Source organism: Mya arenaria, chromosome 10 (assembly GCF_026914265.1).
Source record: "Mya arenaria isolate MELC-2E11 chromosome 10, ASM2691426v1".
Lineage (NCBI taxonomy): Eukaryota > Metazoa > Mollusca > Bivalvia > Myida > Myidae > Mya > Mya arenaria.
The window spans coordinates 69997577-70008732 of NC_069131.1; the positions used below are offsets into that span (position 1 = coordinate 69997577).

At 33.6% G+C, this 11156-nt stretch overlaps 1 long non-coding RNA gene across 2 annotated transcripts; it reads right to left on the reverse strand.

Moving 5' to 3' along the window:
- Positions 1-6370: 6370 nt before the first annotated feature.
- On the reverse strand, positions 6371-9846 carry LOC128206104 (uncharacterized). Of its 2 annotated transcripts, none has more exons than XR_008256387.1 (4): positions 9760-9846; positions 8242-9273; positions 7851-7974; positions 6371-7130 (listed from the first exon to the last, which is right to left on the reverse strand). It is a non-coding gene; the product is annotated as an uncharacterized LOC128206104 (long non-coding RNA). The 2 variants fall into 2 exon arrangements; XR_008256388.1 differs by lacking the exon at positions 6371-7130 and adding an exon at positions 7481-7531.
- Between the last annotated feature and the right edge of the window lie 1310 nt (positions 9847-11156).

Below are 11156 nucleotides of genomic sequence, written 5' to 3' on the forward strand. Positions count from 1 at the left end.
TTCCACCACGATTTGTCACACTATATCTACCTTAGCCACATCTACCGCTGGTCTTCCAGGTCGTTTGTCATCAGCTTCTGATTCCCGACCGTCATACAAAACGCCTGTGCCATTTTAAAACGATTGATCTGGACACCATGGCTGATATTGCTGTCTTTTTAAAAAAAAATGCAAGCGTCTGTGTTGGCGTGTAGCTAGCATTTACGCACTACTTAATAGCCACGCGTTGCTCCGTACGAATAGACGTCGCCATCCGTGACGATAAGCGTTGAAATTACAGTGCTACGTGTTTGCTACAAAACAATATCAATATTCTGGATATAACGTTGATATTTGGCGGTTAACGCCATGAAAGTTTTAATTGACCTCGTGTGAAGTTTGAAAACAATGTCGTATTATTAAAAGAGATGTTTCGGGTTTACGGCGATGAATGAAAACAAAAATTAAAAAATTAGTCAAAGTACTCCGTAACGACTGACATCCGTTGCCTAGGTAGCATGAATTTAAGTATGTGTCATTATTATGAATACTTTATTATTGAAATATATTAATTACATTATATTCTGCTCATGTGTAAACATTTACTTAAATATCATCTTTTTGTCAATAGTATTTATGGCACTACACACTCTTTAGGGATGACCCTCGTATATTTGATTTTTTTTTCATGTGAAATGTAAGCAAAATGCTTGTCATATAATACGATGAAAGCCAGCCATTTACAAATTCATTCACTTCCACGTTTTACAAATAATGTCACCGTGTTGGTCATACGCACATAGTTAGCAGTACATGTATGTTTGAAGAAGACATGATTATGAAAGAAAAAATGAATAAAGGAAATTATTAATTATTAAACTACATATGTAGATAAAGAGTACTCTACCTCTACATTGACACCTTTATTTGTATATGTTATGCATCAGCACACATGAAGAGGAATATTTTTTCTATCAATTGTGTTATAATAACTTTTTTTTATAATTTAGAATCATTATATTTCTTGTTTCGTATTATGTGATTATTACAAAAGTTATCAGGGGATGTTTATGGGTTTTTTTAAGTATCCACATATAAAATGAAGTCACAATGTTCATATCAAAGTGTTGCAGAAGAAATACAGTATAATAATTGTTGGTTTCAATTAAAGATATGCAAAAAAGTTGCAGCAATATTAAAATGAAACGGGTAAAGTTTTAGAATAAAAGGGAAAAAGGAAGTTCATTACAGAAGAGGTTGGAAGTTATCAAGGTTACAACGTAAACATCCACGATGTGCTTCTACGATGCCTTTATTTTCAAATCAGTTCGAAAAGAAAATTGTGTGAAAGATTGTAAAACAACAATGATTCTAGCGTTGACACATCGTAGGTGAAGGTCAATTCTGACCAAGGGAGACTATCGTGACAACACGTTATTTATGCTATTGAAACGAGCTATAGAAACGATGACCGCCAATGTTTTTTCCCTTTTCAACGCTGGAATGACATGACTTCGCAATTTTTTAGTTTAATGTCGTCCTCAATGAGGTCGTGCCAATCAATGATTTGTTGCCTTTTTATTATTCAACAAATCTACTCTATCGCTAAAACTACGCGGTTGACGACGGTGGCGATTTCTTCCGTCGGCCATATTTACTATATTTTGAACAATTCATACTATTTAGGTAAACGCAGTTACGGTAAAACAAACTTGCGTATGCAAAAACTTAGTAAACCTGGCTCAACTCAACTGCTTATTTTTAAAAAATAAAATATCTGTCAAAGAAAAATTATTTAAATTGCTAGTATGGACATGTATTGCATTGACTCGCACAAGCGTCATAGTACGATATTTATCCGGGCCGGTTAACGCGTCTAACTCACAAGATGTGTCCCCGGGTTTCAGCCCTGAGCGGCCTGCCTCCTTTTCGGAGCCTGTGGTATATTTTTTAAATTTCAAAGCTATAAATATGCCATGATTGACGTAGACCATTGTAACAAATCAGCCAGTCAGTGTATATGTTTATGAACACTTTAATACATGAGATGAACGCTATTAACAAAGTATTGGTGCAAATCATAAAAATAAAATTACACAAGAGCTCACCCCCACGAATGTACACATCATTGATGTAATCAGAAGCACCAGATGTTTATCCGAGGTAGAGTCTTGGTCGGCGCTCATGACCTAGAATAAAATGGCTTTGTGCGCTTAGTTATAAGTGCAATAATAATGTTTATTAAGATTTGCGCTTTTAGGTAATGTTTGAGTTACGAATGCAGAGCTAATTTCGTCTTTTTCTTAATCGTAGTTTTATCATGTACATTAACTATATTTCTTGTTCTCTTCATGTATTACTGAAAGTGTTCTTTCTTGACCGATGTACAGTTGAAAGTCAGGGAATACACAACAGCCTTGTGGATATATTGATACTAACCCTACTCAACAATGGTTATACAGAAACTAAAAACAAGATTATACAATTGTGATAGTATAACCACTGACTGCATGATTACACATATAGTGATTTATTTCTAAGTTGTAGATGCAGAAAACGTTACCTTAGAACATTACTTATAGTTGATTTCTCTTAGGTTCCGGGAAAGATATTTAAAAAAAACGGATATATCAACTATTCTTTTAGCTTCACTCTCATTTGTCAAGATGTCCTGAGCAATGTATGGGCCCGTTTGTCCGACACTAGCACTGCAAAGACCGATATAATATTATTTACTGTTTCTGACAGATGTGCACTCAACACATACACATGCATGGCTTCTTAGTGACAAACTTACGCTCATTAGACACATGGTATTGCATCCTCAGTGCCATTCGTGAGCTTATATATATACATAAGCATACATTCTCAGTGAAGACGTGTACATTATACATTATAGATACATGTTATTGCGTCCCTGGTCACAGACGTGCGCTCATAAGATACATGGTGATTATTCCTCAGTGACAGACGTGCACTCATTTGGTACTTGTCAATGATTCCTTATTGACATACGTGAACTTTTTAAATACTTGTTTATTTATTCATAGTAAAATACGTTAGCTTATGAGATACTTCGTCACGCATCCCTTGTAACAGACATGCACTCTTTAGAACCTTTAAAAAGCATCCCCTGTGACATAAATGGGCTCGTGATATACTTATAAATGCATCTCTAGTGACATACATGCGCTCAGTAGATATTTGTTAATGTATCCACAGAAATATTTAAGCATTCATTAATTGCATATATTGACAGACGTGCACTTGTTAATGCATCTCTGGTGAAATACTTTCGTCAGCAAATTCATGTTTATGATTCCTCAGTGATAGAGGACATTACATTCAAATCATTCCAAGTGACGTATATGTTCATTAGGTACTTGTTAATGAATCTCCAGTGACATATATTCCCTCATTATATACATATAATTGGTTACTCAATGAAAGGTATGGGCTCTTACGACACTTGTAAGTGAATCCCAATGACGTATATTCCCTCATTATATACATGTTATTGGTTATTCAGCGAAAGATGTGCACTCATAAGGGATTTGTTAATGATTCCTCGGTAACAGACTAGCATTGATGTAATTCGAATCTCAATCTCGAATCTCAACTCTACTGTCATCATTTGTGGCAAGGCAAAATGTTACTTTGAGAGAGATTGTTTTTTCAAACAGATTATAATAATACATTGAACGAAAATACAGCCATAAACTTGCATACCCTCAAATAATATAAGTGTTTTCCTTATAAACGAAGATGAATTATGTAAAGGAAAATTTGACAATTTAGGTTAATATGCCGCATTAGCAAATAATCCTATTTATTGTGTAACTGCCCCAAATGACAATGCCATATTCATGAATCACAAATCATAGCGTTTGGTGTATACTTTCATTTGGACAAACACAGATAAATTCCTTTGTATCTTTTTCGTGGAGGAAATCTTTCCTCATTCAAACGCAGCGTCTTTTAAACTACATTTAGCCCAATACAAATTGAATATTTTGATCCACGGAATTACCGCCTCTATTTTTCAATACAAATTGTTTTTATTATAATCTTAAAAATGCTTTTTTACCATTCAGCTTGAAAAACAATAACATTTACATGGGGGAAACAATAATGCATCAAATTACGCACACATGTTTTGGACAATGTCTTCATAAAGACATAACATCCCTTAGTAACATTGTCTTAAATAAAAACTGCATACAGAGGGGGAAATTATTCAACATTTTCATTTGGTGTATAAATGGTATGGAAACAAGTATGCTTTTTTTTTGAAAACAAAATTATTAAATAATTGTTTTTCCTTAACTTCACGCTCCCTCCATTTTTTTTAAATTCCATATATCAAACAATTGAGTTTAAGTGGCTTTAGTGACCTACTTGTCATCATTGTTATATTCACATATATTATGTCTTTTATCACCTGTTTTGATACATTTTGAGGTGCTCATTTCTCAATTGTAATCTTTCTAATTATTTATCCACACGTCAATATCCTTTCAACTGGTCCCGTGCCGCAATATAACTCTTTCTCTTAGAAGGAATGATTTTAGGTTCAGTCAAAAGCAAGCTTAGTACGGTTTCAGCTTAACAAAATACGTTCCAATTCAAACCATTACATTACGTTTATCTTTTCTTTAAAAAACAAAGATCAATTAAAAACTTCTTAAGACCGGGAAAGCCGGGTGACGACTTTAATTTGATATTAATGCATATTTATTTATAAACCCGCATTGTGTTCGAAATCATGTTCTTTGTCCTGGTTTTGTTCAATTCAACAAATCTGCGTTATTAACATCTAAAAGAGGAATTATGTTTCCTTTGATTGTCAAACGTTATAAATGGCATACGAAAATAGAAGAACCACACCCGTTTTGAAATTTTGAATTGCATTTTGCCAAATAATTCCACAATAGCTACTACAAAACAAGCGATGTTTAATATCATGCAGTGATGGTTTGTATAGAGGATTCAATTAATCGAACAGAATCGAATATATTTTAACAATATATCTGGTTCTATTTGCGTAAAATAATATCGATCTTTAATAACCGTTTCTTTTGGAATATTATGTGTATAATAAATTCCTTATTTTAATACGTAAGAATCAGTATACAATTATTGCAATATGGATATTGATCACCCCGATGAAGCTATATTTTAGCAATTAAATTTGATGTGTAGGTAAAACAAACATGTTGATTCATTTTTAAAGCTGTTTAATGGCTGTTCCCATCCAGATTGTTTTCTAAGAAAATAACAAAAATAGGTTAAGTTATGAAGAAACTTTAAGGCTTTTCGAACAAAGGCACTCCCATGTTATCTCCGAATTTCATAATCATGTAACTATATTGAAAACTGCGCATGACTGTGAAAGCACCAATATTACCAACTATCCATGCAATTGTTTTTGCAAATTATTGGGATTATATTTGTAATGTTTTTATTCAGTTACAATAACATGTGTAGCGTTATTTACCACAACGGTCGGTTCGCATCTACGTTTAGTGTTCTTTTATTTGCTCAATGTTTCATAAACCAAGACTTTAAATTCAAACCAATATTCCTTCCTACTTGTTTGGACATTCATCTGTCCGCAGGCTATTACCAGAAGCTGTACAAAAAAGCAAAATGTCCAAAACTGCCGATAAAACTGAAAGGGCACTTATTTTGAAAGAACCAATGTAAATTAATTCGTCTTTCGGAAATAACTATCAGAACTAGTGTTCACATGTGCTGCTCCGTTCATATATATATATATATATATATAGAGAGAGAGAGAGAGAGAGAGAGATATTATATTTAAAACCGTCAATATTTATATGAAAAACCACAGAAAGAAGCTCAGTAGCCAAAAGTTAAACGTTAAATGGCACAGGGTAAACGCCAAAGATATGGAACACTAAAACAAAACTCACAAACAAGAAACTTGGAACAACAGCACAAAATTCCAGAAACAATACAGTGCATATATACTATATAAAACACTAGGTATGTTTATATTGTTAGGAAACGCCTTTGAACGGTCAGTGAAATGTAAATTAACTTGGGGTTAAAACAGTTTGTGTGCACAACCTCACTCTTATCCCAACAGTCCTGAATAAAATAAAAACGTAAAGGGTAAATCTGATCAAAGTATGCACTAATAAACTAATAGGTAAACCCAACTTCAATGATTTGGGATTCCAACTCTATCTGCAGACGAAGGAATACAATTCAGAGTACCTTATGTAAAAACTTTTCAAAGATACGATGCAGATATTGTTTGAAACCATGAGCTTCACACACAGTCGACCTTAACAAATAAAGGGTTTAAAACTGTGTGATAACAAAATGCATCATTGTACTAAAACTGGGATCAAACAAAGAAAACATTATACAAAAACAAAATCGACATGTATTAGCTAAATGTTTCTTCCAAATATTAACCTAAGTAATATATTTAAAGAAAGAGACGTCACTCGCTGGAACATCTCTAACGATCGGAATAAAAACGGATTTAAAGATAACATGAATCTGAATCAAAGCACTGAAAGTTTTGTTATTTTAGGACGCAATATTTAACCTTATATTGTGTTTGAGGAATTCATTATCAAAATCAAGAAAGCAAGTACTCTTCAAAGTATTACCATTGTATCCACGGTTAAAAAAATCCAAGCACTTCATTGAGTCTATCTGCCTAACTAGCTGTTGAAAGATTTTAATTTAAATGCCAAATTGTCCAAAACTTACACTGACGGTATCTGATGTTTGGCACCGTTAAGAGGTAATGAAATTGAAACGATGACACTTATTTTTTATATTTATAACGCTGATGGCAAACGTTTAATCCTTAACGAGAGTTTTGAACAATTTGAACGATTTGCATTAACAGAATATTACAAAAAGTGCGTATATTGTAAAAAGTGCAGCGATCAGCTTTCGATATCCACCGATATCCACCGATGTATAAGTTGTGCCATTCTTTATTCGTTAATTGTGGTTATCCTCATTGGACTCATTATGCGCATCTTCGCTCGGGCCATGTTGGACAGAAGTAGTTTCACACATGTCGTACGCCGTCAGTTCAAGACTGTTTCTTCTTTGGTCCTGAACTAACCGCTCATAGTCTTGTTCAGTTGAAACGGTAAGATCTGTAAATGTTAAATTATCAGTTGCATTAAAACAAACCCATTTATTAAATATATATTTATAATCGATTAACTATGATTTAGTTTTAATAATTAAAAAAACACTATGAAATAACACTTCGATTAATTTTGTTTGATATGATCGGTTACATTCACAAAAATAAATAAATTTGAAAATGAAATTTTGTACTTTTATTTTTTATTATTTATATATCAAGAAAATCAGAAAATTATAAGTGAATGTATTGTTATGACTCTATTTGAACGTGTTTCGTGGATTTGGCCTTATATGCTTCGGGTAATTGTAACAAATCTTGTACACAAAATTGCAAATGTACCACCATTGATGTTGTCTCCTGTCGAGGTGGCCATGTCTATTTTTTTTATTTCCATGCTTAAAAAATCTAAAAACATAAAAGACCATTCTATTTATTCAATATTATACAACGCGCAAGTATATCGGGGTGTATCAGCATTCCTGCATATGTTGTTGTTTTGGTTAAAATAAATTGATACAAATATTAAACTATTTATCCGGGATCATGTACCAAGAAAACACAAAGGTTATTATAAGCGATTCAAAAATGTCAAACATTTTGACATATATTGTTTACTAAATAATGTCGATTATCTCAATCCTTTAATAGTCTTCCTGCTGAACCTTACAACAAGAAGTGTGATTCCTCATTTTCAACAAATACAATTCAATTTAGTAATACTTACTGTTGTTTCCAGATGTATTCTCCAACCAAAGAAATGATAAGTCCAGCCACAAGTCCAATAAATGTTGCTCCTACGACAAGGCCAGCGCTCCTTCCATCTGTTTCAGTTTCATGAGTTCCAAAACCTGTAATGTTTGAATAGATGGAACATGTGCAACCAACGGAAATGTTCTTATATTCAAGTCGAATTAGGTTACATTTGGTTACATTTTCTTACACAACCAGAAAAAAGGAGTGGACTTCTACATCTAATTTTGCTAAACATCTTTCTAAAGAGTGTTAATGTTGAGTTTTCCATTGGTGTTTTCATATATGTTTTGCTTTTGCGCTAGTCTATATAGTTCCAAAGGGATACATACAATATTCATATTAAGACGTATTCTAAACGTTACCCGCAATGTTATCTATGCAGTTGTATGTGTTATTCCTGAAAAAAGCTCCTTGTTTACACGATATGTTGCAGTTTTCTCCGTAAAAGTCTGAAATGCATTTCGTGCACAAACCATCTCTTATGCAATTTCCATCAGCGCACCCTTGAGAACATTTAGCATTGCATCGATCTCCGTAATAGCCATCAATACATTCGAGACATGTTCCATTCCTTATACAAACTTCATGAACGCATCCATTCAAGCATTTAACATTGCAATGATCTCCATAATAGCCAGCAATACATTCCTGATATGTTCCATTCCTCATACAAACTTCATCAACACATCCAGTAGAACATAGTTCATGACACCCATCTCCGTAATATCCAGGATAACACAAAGAACATGTTCCATTTCTCAAACAAGATGCGCTAAAACATCCCTTGGAACACAGTCTGTTACAGTGTACCCCATATATTCCAAAAATACAGTCCGTGCATCTGCTTCCTGTAAAAGATTCGCGACATGCACAATTACCATCATTGTTACAAGAAACGTTTATACACCCAATTGAGCAAGGTGTTACGCAAAACGATGTGGTATTGAAAAATCCAGGTTTACAACGATCGCATTCCGTCTCATCTGTATACCGACATTTTTGATGGAGACAGTTGAAGGCGCAACTAGATCCATATTTGCCTTCAATACAATAGTCACAATGCGTCCCCTCAAAATTAGAACTACAATTGCAAGTGCCGCTATCTAAACAAAGTCCATCCTTGCATCCTACCGAGCACGACTTATTGCATAAATTATCTTTGTCATAAAATGTATCTAGGCAGCCGGAACACGGTTTTAGCAGACTTGGATCACAAGAGGAGCAATTTCCGGGGCATCGATTATGACATCTTTGACCCCATATTCCGTCGACACAACCATTTAAACAAAAAATGTCTCCGATCTCTGACTGAAAACCACATCTTTCCACTCCACCCCTATAGCGGACACAGTCTGCACTACAGTCTTCCCCAATCCCGTCTATAATGGCTGTAGCTGAAAAGCAATTCTAAACATACGTTTATTGTCCAATTAAATACTTGGTAAATAGTGACATAACGAGTTGACAGCATACATGCATGATTTTTCTTTATTAATAAGGATAATAATTCTTTATTTATTATAATGAAATAGCCATAAAATTACCTGCGTCATATGCGCGCAAACAACAGATTAAAATAACTATCAGCATAATCATTTTGCCTCAAAACAAATGGTGCTTGGGACGTTTCCTTAACAAAATGTTTATATTAATAGCATTGTAAAATAAATTTCAAGAAAGTAGAAACATGTCTTTCATGATGCTTTTTAACAATTGTCCTTGGTATAAAATTTAACGTAGTAAATAAAACAATGTTAAAGATATTCATATTTTAAATCAACGAAGCAACGAGAAACATCAACAATTCATACATTTAAAAAGATAATAGTCAATAGTTGCAAAACATGAAGTGAACTGACCTGCAGGAAAAGTATACTCACATATATAAGATTTATTCAATATATAATGACATTCAACTCTTGAAGCTTATATATACGTTTAGGCTTCTATTTCGCAAATAATCTAAAATCTAAAATGCGAGCCAAAGTTTGCAAAATATAAAATATGATTATAACTTCCTTATTAAGTATTGAATGCTACATGTATTGTATCAGGAAGTGCTAACTATCATATGACCTATTGTTTTGTTAATGTAGAAAATGTTATTCATCAATAATTTCCTGTTGAATTATGAAGTTATAATGAGGTTTCATTTACTTGTGAATAATAGCCCTTCTTCTCTTGCCTATATAAGCTGTTACAAAAATGTAAACAACAGCACCCATGCAAACGTAATTGGAAATCATAAAACTACATGTTCAGAATCGTTTATCGTTCACGATGTTCCTAGAATGTCTCATGGTTCCGTTTTTCCTGCATATATGTTTGTCTATACACGCGTTGGAGAAATCCGTAATTTTGTTGCATTATCAAAATATTTTACAAGAACATTTAACAATCTATATAAATATATTTCAAAATTAGTGGATGCCGTAGCATTGACTGCATTGGGAAATGCAGATGCTTATGCATGCAGCCGTGAATAAATCAAGCACGGCTTGAACGTGGAATATCAGAGATGGGGGATATCCTCGCGGAGGACCGCACAGGGGACAGTCCAGTGCGACTCACAAACAACATGCCAAACATCAACATGCGATGTAGCGGAGGTGAGTTACTCAAACATTAACTGCATTAAATTAGCAGGCAGACTTCAGCAATTCAGTACCCGCCAAATCAGACTCATGGATGTGAATTAATTCCGAATGAGACACTATTGCTGGATGGAGAAATAGAGAGCCTTTAACTTATAGGCGAAATTGAGACTGCAGAGCATTAAGATGGATGATTTATCTCGACAGTGTTGTAAGGCCAAAACACTTTAAAAATAAAAAGTTTACATGCGGCTATACGGCTTATTACACATGGTTGTTACATGGCGTCAATAGACTTAAAAGATGCATATTATACGGTAAACGTATCTGAGGAATTTAGGAAATAAATTAGAATTATATGAAGAGGTCAGCTTTATCAATATACATGTCTTGCAAACGGTTTAGCCTGTGTACCAAGGATATTTACCAAACATCTCAATCCTGTATTTTCTTAATTTATATACTATGACTATTTCACTTCCAAAACAAAAAAATGCAAATATTCACGCTAACTATACAATTTACAGATCTTTGTTAGTTATACAATTAGGTAGGTAGCAGAAGTAATAGGAAAAATGATCTCGTATAGTATAGCATCACCTTATAGGATACTTTACACAAACGGTTTAGAACACGATAATACAATTGCTTAGAAATGTAATAAAGGCAAATTAATTCCCAGA